This window comes from Thamnophis sirtalis, unplaced genomic scaffold (assembly GCF_051295495.1).
Source record: "Thamnophis sirtalis isolate CommonGarterSnake01/CBP01778 unplaced genomic scaffold, rThaSir2_p1.2 scaffold_3, whole genome shotgun sequence".
Lineage (NCBI taxonomy): Eukaryota > Metazoa > Chordata > Lepidosauria > Squamata > Natricidae > Thamnophis > Thamnophis sirtalis.
The window spans coordinates 126273936-126286571 of NW_028261383.1; positions in this window are offsets into that span (position 1 = coordinate 126273936).

Below are 12636 nucleotides of genomic sequence, written 5' to 3' on the forward strand. Positions count from 1 at the left end.
CTTAATTTTTAACTAGGCAAGTGTTTGTTTTAACCTCAAAATAAAAAGCTGCATACCTGAAATATCTATATAACCCAAACCACAGATCTGCCCAGTCTTGTCCTCTGCCTTCACAATGTACAGCAGAAGCTGCATTGCTCTTAAACCTTTACTTTCTCTCCAAAGTGCTCATTTAATACCACTTGTGGAATTAAACTACCATTCCTTTTGGTTGCATTGTACCACTAGGGGTCAGTAGGGGGGCTGAACTTTGCCAGGTCTTAGGGGTAGTAAGGCTCAGAATCTGCTCATGAGATCAGGATAAAATTGAGCCATAAAATGGGACCTAATGATTAGACAAAACCCTGACCACTACCAGGATGCTGTATCTTTCTTCTGCGCATTTTAACAGTTTATTGGAATTGTTACGGGAGCCCTCGGGCACCATGCCACTGGAGGACCTTTCCCACTGCTGAGGTGAACTCCTCTCCACCCATCCTTAATTTAGGAGAAAACAATACCGGCATGTAATTTGCTGTCCCATTCCTGATCCTTATCCTGCCTCTATTGCCTCTGTTCCCGCTCATCTGATTTCAATGGTACCCATAAGAAGGCAAGAGGATTTCAAAACGATGACACGTGCATTATGATGTTGGCGTGCAAGCGGATGGATTATGTAATGACATCATGGCTGGTGCAAATCTACATGTCATGCCATCATGGACATGTCATTTTCCCACTTTGCCCCTTGAGGAAACCCACGCCTACCTTCGCTCCGAGATAATAGATGTTAAAGCCCAACAAATTTTACACAATTTGAGGGTTCATCGGACAGTAGCAGAATAAAGAGGCAAAGCTTGCTTTAATTTAAACCTGTCTCATTCAGAGGTGATGGGTGAGGAGATGTCATGAGGGCATAGCAGAAAAAATAAATGCTATCAGGCAGTGGTGGGTTTCAAATTTTTTTAGAACCTCTTCTATAGGTGTGGCCTGCTTTGTGGGAATGGCTTGCCGGCCATGTGACCAGATGGGAGTGGCTTGCCAGCCATGTGACTGGGTGGGCGTGGCCAACTTGTAAAGTGTGGTGAAACTCACTTAACAACACTCTTGTTTAGCAACCAAAATGTTGGCTCAGAAACTGGCATTTGAAGCACACAAGTCTTAAAGCTGTCAAGTTACAAGACCCTTGCACCCCTAACCCTTTAGAAAAAAGAAACCAGGGGTGTTCAAACTTGACAGCTTTAAGACTTGTGGACTTCAACTCCCAGAATTCCTCCTCCAGTCATGTTGGCTCAGGAACTCTGGCATTGAAGCATGCAACTCTTAAAGCTGTTAAGTTACAAGACCCTTGCACCCCTAACTCTTTAGGAAAAAAACCCCAGGGGTGTTCAAACTTGACAGCTTTAAGACTTGTGGACTTCAACTCCCAGAATTCCTCCTCTTGCTCTTCATCTTGATGATGTGTGGACAGGCGGGGGGAGGGAGCTGGAACCGGTTCTAAACGGCCCTGTAGATTTGTGGAACCTCTTCTATAGAAGAGGTTAGAACTGGCAGGAACCCACTCCTGCTATCAGGTCATGTGGAGAGGCCCGGTGGCTCAGTGGCTTAAAACATACTGGAGAAGGTATGTGCACTGGCAGTTTTAGCCCGACCACGTGTGAGGCAGTTTGAAAGCATGTAAATGTGAGGAGATAAATAGATACCACTTTGGTGGGAAGGTAACAACGCTCCGTGTTTCACCGCACACTCATCTCTGTTTCAAAGCTGAAGAGCCAGCACCATCCGAAGATGTCTCTGTGATCTTGTAGCTGGCATAACTAAATGCCGAAGGTGCACAGAACTTGGTGTGATGCCATGCTGGCCACATGACTGAGGAAATGTCTTCAGGCAGAACTGGCTCAATGGCCTAGAAATGAAGATAAGAACCAGCCCCTAAAGTTGGCTATGACTAGCGGAGCAAGACCCACAGGGACTCTTTTTACTCTTTACTCAAGTCATGTTGGTGCAAGTGGGGGCGAAAACCAGAGATGAGAACTGATAAAGCTGATCCTTTTGGATGTTCTGTAGAAAGATACCATCTCAGGGTAGGCCTTTTTTAATTTAATTTTTTAATGTTCTGCCTTACTCACTTTTGGAACTAGGCCCATGTTCTTGGCTTGGCTAAATATTTACTTATTCGTTTAGTGACCATTCATGAACTCTAAAAAGGTTATTAATGACCCAGATGTGAAGTTCTGATGGCCCCTCCCCCACTTCTAGTTGCGTGATTGTATTTTGGGTGCTTGGCACATTGCCTGCATTTACGGCGGTTTGTGGTGTCCTGTGGTCATGTCAATGAAATTTATGATGTTTTTGGTGGGAACTGGCACTTCCTGTTTCCAGCAAAAAAAGAAAACAGTGGTAAACAGCAGGTTTCCTTAACGACCGCCACAAAAACGTTGTAAAATTGGTTACAGTCATGTGATGACCTGCTTAATGACCATCGTAATTTACCACTGTAATTGTGGGCTCAATTATGGTCATATGTTGAGGACTACTTATACATATTTGAAATTGCAGGCAATATCTGTACATATGCATTGAGAAATCCTTGGCTTCTCATTTTTAAGGGAGAGGCCTGGGAGAGATGACAAAGATTTCAGTCAAACTACTATGCCTTATTCAGGAACACCAAGGAACAAATTTGAAATATTATCCTAGTTTACGTTTGGCTTTCCTTCTTGAGACGTGAGTATATTTCCAAACTAAACTGATCTGATGAGGATAGAAGCAGTATTTTGAGATGGGTTGGTCAAACAGAGAGAATGTATAAATCACAATACGGATAGTCCTCAACTTACAACATTTAATGATTGTTCAAAGTTGCAACAGCACTGAAAAAAGTGACTTAGGACCATTTTTCACACTTACGACCTTCATAAATGTGAAAAATGATCATATGATCAAAATTCACATACTTGGCAATTGGTTCATACTTATGACTGTTGCTGCTGTGTCCCAATGTCATGTGATCAGCTTTTGCAACCTTCTGACAAGCAAAATCAGTGGGGAAGCCAGATTCACTTAACAACGGTGCTACTAAATGTATGGGCTCAGAAATGTTGGGCTCAGTTGTGATCGTAAGTCGAGGACTACATGTACAAATATAAGAAGGAAGGGTTGAAAGGAAAGGGAGGACTGAGAAAGTTATGACCAGATGAAACTGATGTCTTCCAAAACAGAGTGGTGAGAATTTTAAACGAAGTATGGATATGGAGGAAACAAGACTGGTGGATCTTGGAGGATAAGTTAAGGTAAAGGTTCCCCTAGCATATATGTGCTAGTCGTTCCTGACTCTAGGAGGCAGTGCTCATCTCTGTTTCAAAGCTGAAGAGCCAGCACCATCCGAAGACGTCTCTGTGATCTTGTAGCTGGCATAACTAAATGCCGAAGGTGCACAGAACAGTTACCTTCCCACCAAAGGAGTTTCCTATTTTACTACTTGCATATTTTATGTGCCTTCGAACTGCTAGGTTGGTAGAAGCTGGGACAAGTAATGGGAGCTCACTCTTACGCGGCACTAGGGATTCGAACCACCGAACTGCCAACCTTTCTGATTGACAAGCTCAGCGTCTTAGCCACTGAGCCACCTTTATCTTGAAGCATAGAGAGGTACAAAGAACAGTGAATGGTTAAATGTCTATGGAGATTCTCAGTCATCCAGGTCATAGTTGTCCCAAAGATGCTTTTTAAAAAGGCAAATAGACTTTGTTTTTCCTTGAAAACGTTTTGCTTCTCAAGAAGCTTCTTCAGTTCTGAATGGTATTGGGATAAATACCATTTTATCTCTGTTTCTTTTTCTTTTATCTCATACCTTTAATTTCTTTTGCTTACTACCATATTTTTGGAGTATAAGACGCACCAAGGTTTTAAAGAGAAAATTTAAAAAAAAAAAGTTTTTGCACTCTGCAAACCTCCCAGAAACGGCCCATTTTTTTTTACAAAAATGGGCCCATTTTTTTAAAAAGGCATGGATAGCCCTCAGGAGGCTTGTAGAGTGCTCCTGAGGGTGGGTGGGGCAAAATTGAGCAAAAAAACGGCCCATTTTTTGCTCATTTCTGCCCTCCCCAGCCCCCAGGAGCTCTCTGAAAGCCTTCTACGGGCTCTGCACAGACATTTTGGTGACAGGACAGAGGTTTCAGGAGGCAAAAAATGCTGCATTCATTGTATAAGACGCACCCAGATTTTCAGCCTCTTTTTTGAGAAAAAAAGGTGCATCTTATACTCCGAAAAATATTTCTTTTTTATTTTATTTTATTTTATTTTAAACATATAAACACATCAACAAAAACAAACATATGACTTAAGACAACATAGGAACAAGAAGTTCCATCAAATATCATACAGCAGTTCCGTATCAGTTTCTTTGCAGTTAGTGTTTTCCCTTCTATACCTTTCTATCTTACATTCATTGTCTCCTTATTCGTTATCCATTTTTATGTACAATTCTATATTTATTTATACTTAGCTATTTATAGCCAGATACTGTTTACCTATATTGTGCTATATATTCTTACTATCATTTATTCTCTTACATACAAATCTCAATTTTATGTTTTCTTGGGGATGGTATTTTGAGAAAAAAAAGGTGCATCTTATACTCCGAAAAATACGGTATTTCTTAATCTATTTCTGCATCCTGCATTATGATACTTATCCTGGAACAGAATAATGTGACAGTATGGTTATCTATAGCACTGGACTGCAGCCATTTTATTTTCTAAGATGGCCTATGAGAATGAATTGACCCCCTACTGCCATTTCATAGGGGTTACCACACAATGTATTTTGTGTTCACTTCTTAAATGAGAAATCTAGAGCTGATTTTGCCTTGGGAAGAGCAGAGTCTTAAAGTACCCCCTTGCTGTTTTGTGTGTATGTTTTTTAAATTATAAAGATGTTGTGCCTCCTACTTTTCAAAGATTTGAGGTGTACTTGAGCATGGCTCAACTTTAGAGCAAGATGGGCAATATTTGAAGAGTCGGGTTTGTAGCAGAGGTGGTATTCAGCAGGTTCTGACCAGTCCTGAAGAATCGGTAGCGGAAATTTTGAGTAGTCCAGTTTCTTAAAACACCTTATTATGATATAACTCTTTACAGAAAGAATAGTGAGGCTTTGGTAGGTAGTAGTCCTGGGCCACTATAGTTATTAATTTTTACATAATGCTTATCATTTTATCAAAAACCTTAGGGTCATTTACAATAGAAAAATCACAAATTTGATTTTCAAAGAATCCTTGCATATTTGCAAGCATCTTTCATCCAGGTAAAAAAGTGTCATCATATGATGGTTGAACCACTAAATATATCATTAAACCACTAAAAATAAAATGTATGCTGTAAAGGAAAAGAGACTGTATGAGGCATATTAAGCGTAAGAAAAAACAAGAACATTCAAGACCTCAGTACAGGAGTGAAATTCAGCAGGTTCTGACAGGTTTTGGAGAAACGGTAGCAGAAATTTAGAATAGTTCGGAGAATTGGTAAACACCACCTCTGGCTGGCCCCACCCCCATCTATTCTCTGCCTCTCCAGTCCCAGCTGATTGGGAGGAAATGGGGATTTTGCAGTAACCTTCCCCTGGAGTGGGCAGGGAATGGAGATTTTACACTATCCTTCCCCTGCCACGCCCACCAAGCCACACCCACAGAACCGGTAGTAATTTTTTTTAAATCCGACCACTGGGTTGTAGCTTGATCATCTGAGGTCAAAAGGGTCAGAGGAAATCTTCTGGACCTTGCCAGGAGTGAATTTTTCAGCTCTTTGTTTTTTAACCTGTGTTTTATTGCAATTGGAAATTGGGTGGAAAACTTTGGGGGAGAAATGGTTCCCATCCCAACATACTATCTATCCCACCCTTCAGAATTTGAATATTTGCCATTGAATTTTGGCAATATATATTCTGGGGGTATTTAGAAGATCTGAATTGAATCATATCTGTCTTAGTGTGGACCAGCAGTCAATCATCTAAGCCTCCACTTTCATTTTGACTTGGTGCAATTCCCAGACCGGATTGTGAGAACCAGCTTTTAATTGTTTGCTAGTCGCCACATCATTACATTCCCATGCTAACACATTATCACATAGATTAGGCCAGGTGATATTGATTGCACCATTTTAAACAACAAGGGCAGAATCATATTTTAGATTGAATACGGGCCACATGCCAAGCTCAGGAATAGGGCTTGGTTTTTTCCCCCCCTTGGGGACAATTGGTATGTCACCTTCAAATGGATTTATTTGCTTAAAGGTAAAGGTAAAGGTTCCCCTCGCACATATGTGCTAGTCGTTTCTGGCTCTAGGGGGCAGTGCTCATCTCCGTTTCAAAGCCGAAGAGCCAGCGTTGTCCAAAGATATCTCCGTGGTCATGTAGCCAGCATGACTAAATGCTAAAGGCGCACGGAACGCTGTTACCTTCCCACCAAAGATGGTTGCTATTTTTCTACTTGCATTTTTAAATGCTTTCGAACTGCTAGGTTGGCAGAAGCTGGGACAAGTCACGAGAGCTCACTCCGTTACATGGCGTTAGGGATTCGAACCACCGAACTGCCGATCTTTCTGATGGACAAGCTCAGCGTCTTAGCCACTGAGCCACCGTGTCCCTGTTTATTTGCTTATCTCTTCTAATTTGTCTTCTCAAGCTGAAAGGGATAGACCCAGGAAAACAGCATAATAACTGAGGCTGAATCAAGGAATCACCACCAGAAACACTATTTAATCTCAGATTTATTTTCATAATTCCTATTGATATTGCCTAGATTTTCTTTTCCATTCGAGTAATCGGAAGGATTACCTTTTCTGTGGCTACATACATATATTTTAAATATTTAAATATGCATGTAGCCACAAAAAAGGCAATCCTTCTAGCCACTCTAATGGAAAAGAAAAGCTAGGTGATATCCATTTATTGAGAATGTTGTAGCTTCAAACCACAAACAATGCTAGAGAAAGATAAAACAAAAGCAGCCGAGTAGCTCTGCATTCATGGTTCTTTTGTTGTGACATATGGATTATATCAAGAGTTTTGCAGAATTCAAGGAGAGCTTTTGACTTCCTGCTTTGGTGAAATAGTCAATAGATTTCCTTTGATCCCTTTTATAGCCTGACAATGTTGAGAAATTGAGAATACGTATGGCCTCAGTGTTTATTTCCTGGAGGGCTTGGAAGTTCCTTCTGGAATAGGCAGAGTGTCAGTATATTTTTGCTTAGGTTTCTGTCTAGATTATCATGAAACAATGATATTTTCAAAATAAATTTCTGGATAATCAAGGCTGTTACATGGACTACTGAAGCAGTTTTTGAAAATAAAATAAGGGCCTGGAACATGAAGCCCTTAGATTATAGTAAGCCTAACCCACCCACTCCTGAGCCTAGACCCGTGATGGTGAACCTTTTCAGCACTGAGTACTGAAACAGGAGCCCATGCACACACTCGTGTTCTTTGAGTGTGTGCTTTGTGGAAAGTTTATCACCCAGCCCTCTCCCAGAAAACCAGGGACTCAGCTTCTCTTCCATCCTTCCCTTCTCTTTTTCTCCACCAACATTGAAGCATGTGAATCACCTTTTCTGTTCAGGACTCGAGCCATGTGGCCCTGTCCACCATTAAACCATCTTTCCAAGCAGCCTCCATGTCTCCAGTGTCTTTTTCCCCACTTGGAGCCGAACCCAGAAGGACATTTCTTCCAACAGCTTGTTATGGCTGTAACCTGGAAGAGGAGATACCCAAGGGACATGTGCGCACTGGAAAGAGAGCTTCCCCTCTTTTGGTGCGGGCATGCGTGCTGGCCAGCTAGTCTGCACATGTGACAATCAACTGGCTGGCGTGCATACCCACACTGGAACATGGAAGACCAGCTCTTCCAATTTCCAGCACTGCCCCATGCACAAGGGCCGTGATTGTCACCTGTGCATGTGCGCCAGAAAACTGGAAGATGAACGGGCGATGCTGCACGGGGCAGGCGACATGGCTGCATGTGCCACTTTGTGTGTTCCATAGGTTCAACATCACAGGCCTAGACCATGCTGGATCTTTGAGAGACAGATGCTCTCACTTAGCCTAGGAAGGAAGCAATGACAAACCACTTCCAAAATCCCATCAAAAAGACCTACAGGGGACTTGCCCAGGCAGTCACAAGAAGGCAACACTGAATCAAAGAAAAAGAATGGCACACAAAAAGAATGGCATACAGCTAGTCCTCAACTTATAACGGTTTGCTTAGTGACTGTTCAAAGTTACAACTCACATTGAAAAGAGTGGCTTATGGACCATTCATTACATTTATGACCATTGCAGCATCCCCATGGCCACAAGATCAAAATTCAGATGGTTGGCAACTGGTTCATATTTATGACGGTTGCAGTGCCCCGGGGTCACCTTCTGAGAAGTAAAGTCAATGGGGAAGTCAGAGTCATTGAACAACCTTGTTACTATTTTAACCATGGCTGTGATTCACTTAACAACTGTGGCAAGAAAGGTTGTAAAATGGGGCAAAGCTCACGTAAATGTCTATTTATTTTATTTATTTATTTATTATCAAAATTTATATGCCGCCTAATCCCGAAGGACTCCGGGTGGCTTACAAAAAAAAGAGGGGGAAAAAAAGAGAAAAAAGACAGTTTAAAATCACAACACCACATACATTCATTCTAATCGGGGCTGGACCTCAAGAATGAGGTCAACAGCCCCAGGCCTGCCAGAACAGCCAGGTTTTTACAGCTTTCCTGTACTTAACAACATAAATTTTGGGCTCAATTGTGGTCGTAAGTCGAGGACTACCTGTATTAGCATAGTGGTGGCAAAAGGAATATCAAGACGGAAAATTGTTATTTGGGTTTTTTAAGATACAAGGCGTGAGTTAAAAGTAAACGTGTTTATTCAACAGATAACGGCAAGAACAACTTCAGAACACGGACAGCGCGCTGGCTGCCTGACAGCTATTTATATATGACAGCTGTCAGGCGGCTGGCCAATAAGCGGCCAGTGATTTTCCCGCCAGCCAGCAGGCGCGCCTGGGCCAATCAGGAGCCTGTGGCTCTGGCCCCGCCTGCCGGCTGTGTCGCAAGGATGCAACACCCCTTCCCCCCCAGACAGCGCATGCGTAGTCTTTTAGGTATGCCGGTCTTCTGCGCACACACTGGGATCGCCGGAGAGAGGGAGTGTCCGTCGCTGGAGGAGGAGGTGGTCTGCTGCTGTGACGCAGCAGACGGGAAGGCCCGGCCCCCGAGTCCACAGGAAAAGTTAAAGGTAGGCTGCCTCCTTTGGTCGGAACATTGAGACGGCGGTGGTGCGAAGCGGGGAAAACGGCAGGAGGTGGCAGCACCGCGGCTGGATGTGGCTGGGCAGGTTGGGCGGCCACTGGGTGAGCAGGCCCCGGCTGCGGTGGTTGAGGAGCGGCAAGCGTGGCTGGAGACGGCAGAGCCACGGCTGGCTGTGGCTGGGTAGGTTGAGCGGCCGCTGGGTAGGCAGATCCCGGCCGCGATGGTTGAGCGGACGATGTTGTTTGCGGCTGCTGACTCTCTGGTGCTCGGCGGTGCAGTTGATTCAGATGGCGCCGCCAAAGTCTTCCATCACCCAGCTGGACCCTATAAGAGCATGGGCCTGTTAACTCTGTAATGACCCCAGGCAGCCATTTCGGGTCCCCCGCGGAGTTTTGAGCGAAGACCCCCTCACCCACCAGAAAAGACCTAGGGGGGGTCAAGGAGAGGGCCAGCAGCGGGGGAGAAGGAAGGGTGCAGCCGGTCAAGGGTGGTCCTCAGGCGGCAGCCCATGAGGATCTCTGCGGGACTCGTGCCGGTAGACTGGCAGGGGGTGGAGTGCTGGGCAAGCAAGTAGGTGCGAAGACGTACAGGCCAAGGCAGGTGGGCAAGGCGGGCAAGGCCCTCCTTGGCCGAACGCACAGCACGCTCAGCCATGCCATTGCCAGCCAGGTGGTAGGGGGCAACGGGGGCATGCCTAATGCCCAGGGAAGCAAGGAAAGAAAGGAAAGGAGTAGATTGGAATTGGGGCCCATTGTCAGAGACGATGATGTCCGGTATTCCGTGGGTGGTGAAGAGGGCTTGGAGAATTTGAATGGTGGCGCTGGCCGTGGTGGACGTCATGGAGAAAATGTCCACCCACTTGGACAGGGCGTCCACTACAAGGAAAAAGGAACGGCTGTCTAGGGGGCCGAAAAAATCTATATAGAGTTGGCTCCAGGGGAAGGAAGGGGTCTCCCAGGAGCGGGCAGGGGCGGCGGGCAGAGCCGGCCGAACGGCCTGGAAGGGCGGACACTGCTGGACCCAGGCAGCGATGTCCGCGTCCATGGAGGGCCACCAGGCATAGCTGCATGCGAGGGCTTTCATGCGCACTATGCCCGGGTGCCCTTCATGGAGGCGATGAAGGACTTGCTGGCGGAGGGCAGCAGGTACGACGACCCTGGAGCCCAGAGTAGACAGTCCTGAAGGACCGACAGTTCATCTTGGCGGCGGAAAAACGGAAGAAACTCGGAAGAACGAGTCTCATCCGTCCAGCCCCGCCGAACTGTGTCCAGGACCCTCTGGAGGAGGGGGTCGGAACGGGAGGTTTGGGAAACATTGGAGGCCGAGAGGGGACACTCGAGATCATTGGTCAGGGCCGCGACCGTGACCGAGGGGGAGGGGTCGGAGACCGGGAGTGGCAGCGGGCAGCAGCTAAGGGCATCGGCGTGGCCCATGTGTTTACTCGGCCGGTAGACTAGGAAGTAGGAATAGGCGGAGAGGAACTCCGACCAACGGCCCATACGGGGTGATAGAATAGGGGGTGTAGGCTGGTCGCCAGCGATGATGCCCAAAAGGGGCTTGTGTACCGTTAGGAGAGTGAAGCGGCGACTGTAGAGGTAGGGATGGAATCGTTTTACTCCCGCAACTGGCTATAATTGCGCTCAGGTTTGGACAAGGTGCGGGAGTAGAAAGCAATGGGGGTCTCGGAGCTGTAGGGGTAGGAGTGGCTGAGGACATCCCCCACCCCGAAGGGGGAGGCGTCGCAAGCCAGGAGGAGTGGGAGGTACTCGTCATACTGCACGAGCACAGGGGCAGAAGTTAAGAGAGTTTTGACAGCCGTGAGCGCATGCGCCTCGTGGTCTGTCCAGTTCCAAGGGGTGGAGGCATCGAGAAGGCGATGCAAAGGCTCCGCGACAGAAGCCTTGTGGGGGATAAAAGTGGAGTAGAAATTGAGGAGCCCCAGGAAAGCCTGGAGCTCCGCCTTTGAAGAGGGAGTGGGGGCGGAGGCGATGGCCTCGACTTTAGAAGGGGTGGGGTGGATTCCTCGGGAATCCACAAGGTAGCCAAGGAATTCTACGCCGAGCTGGCACTTGGAATGCTTCAAGTGCAAGCCGGCAGCGCGGAAACGGGAGAGGACAGTCCTAAGGGTTTTGACAAGTCCTGATTGGTCCGGAGCGGCTATCAGGACGTTGTCAAAATAGGGGATGACTCCTGGGATGCCATGGAGCACCCGCTCCATGAGCCCTTGGAAGATCCCGGGAGCCACACTGACCCCGAACTGGAGCCGCGGTGAGTTATTATGGTTTGGGCCGTGGCGGAGGCCTTGTCTACCAGCAGTTGCTGGTAGGCTTGGGCCAGGTCCAACTTTGCAAAAATTTGGTCCTGGCCCAAGGAGTGCAGAACATGCTGCACCACAGGCACCGGGTATGGATGTGCCTGCAGGACCTTGTTCAGGGTCACCTTGTAATTGGCACAGACCCTCAGGGAGCCGTCAGCTTTCAAGGGCAGGACAATGGGGGTCTCCCAGGGGGCTTGGTTGATGGGCTCCAGGACGCCGTGAGAGACTAGCTTGTCAATCTCGGCGTCCACACGAGCCCGGAGGGTGAAGGGAACCAGTCGAGCCTTCAAGCGGATGGGCGCCACCATGGGGTCCAAATTCAGAAAGATAGGAGTGCCGGTGTAGCACCCCAGAGTGTCGGAGAAAACGCCACCATACTCTGACAAAAGGGCCTCTAGAGAGGAAGCAAAGCGGAGGGAGTTAATTCCTGCTATGCTCAGCCCAAGAGCCCTAAACCAGTCAAGCCCCAGGAGAGAAGCTAGGGGGCTTTGTACCACCACAAGGGGGAGGGACCCCTGGAAGTTACGGAAAGAGACAGGGAAGTAACCACAGCCCAGGGTGGGAATAGGGTTTCCCTGATAGTCGCGAAGGAGGCAGTCAGCAGGGGCTAGCTGGCTAGCCTTGAGGGTCGGTATTAATGACCTCAGGGTGTCCCAAGACATAATTGTGCTGGCGCAGCCCGTGTCCAATTCCATTTTGGAGGGGCGGCCGGCGAGTAAGATGCGAAGATGCATCTTACCCTGGCCGCCATAGGAAGAAGAAGCAGCAGAGTCGGCCTGCCAATCGGGCAGAGGAGGCTCAGGGCCAGACACAGCATAGCAGCCCATGCGGGCGGAGGAGGAGGAACCAGGAGGCTGGCGGCGGAAAGCAGCAGGCTGAGCAGGAGAAGCCGGAGGAGGAGGTCTCGGGTTCTGAGCATCTCCTGGAGCAGATCGGCAGACATTGGAGATGTGGCCCCTCTTCCCACAGCGGCGGCAGAGGGCTGTCCTGAAGCGGCAGGAGGCCCTGGGATGGCAGCTGCCATAGCTGAGGCACCTGCTGCCA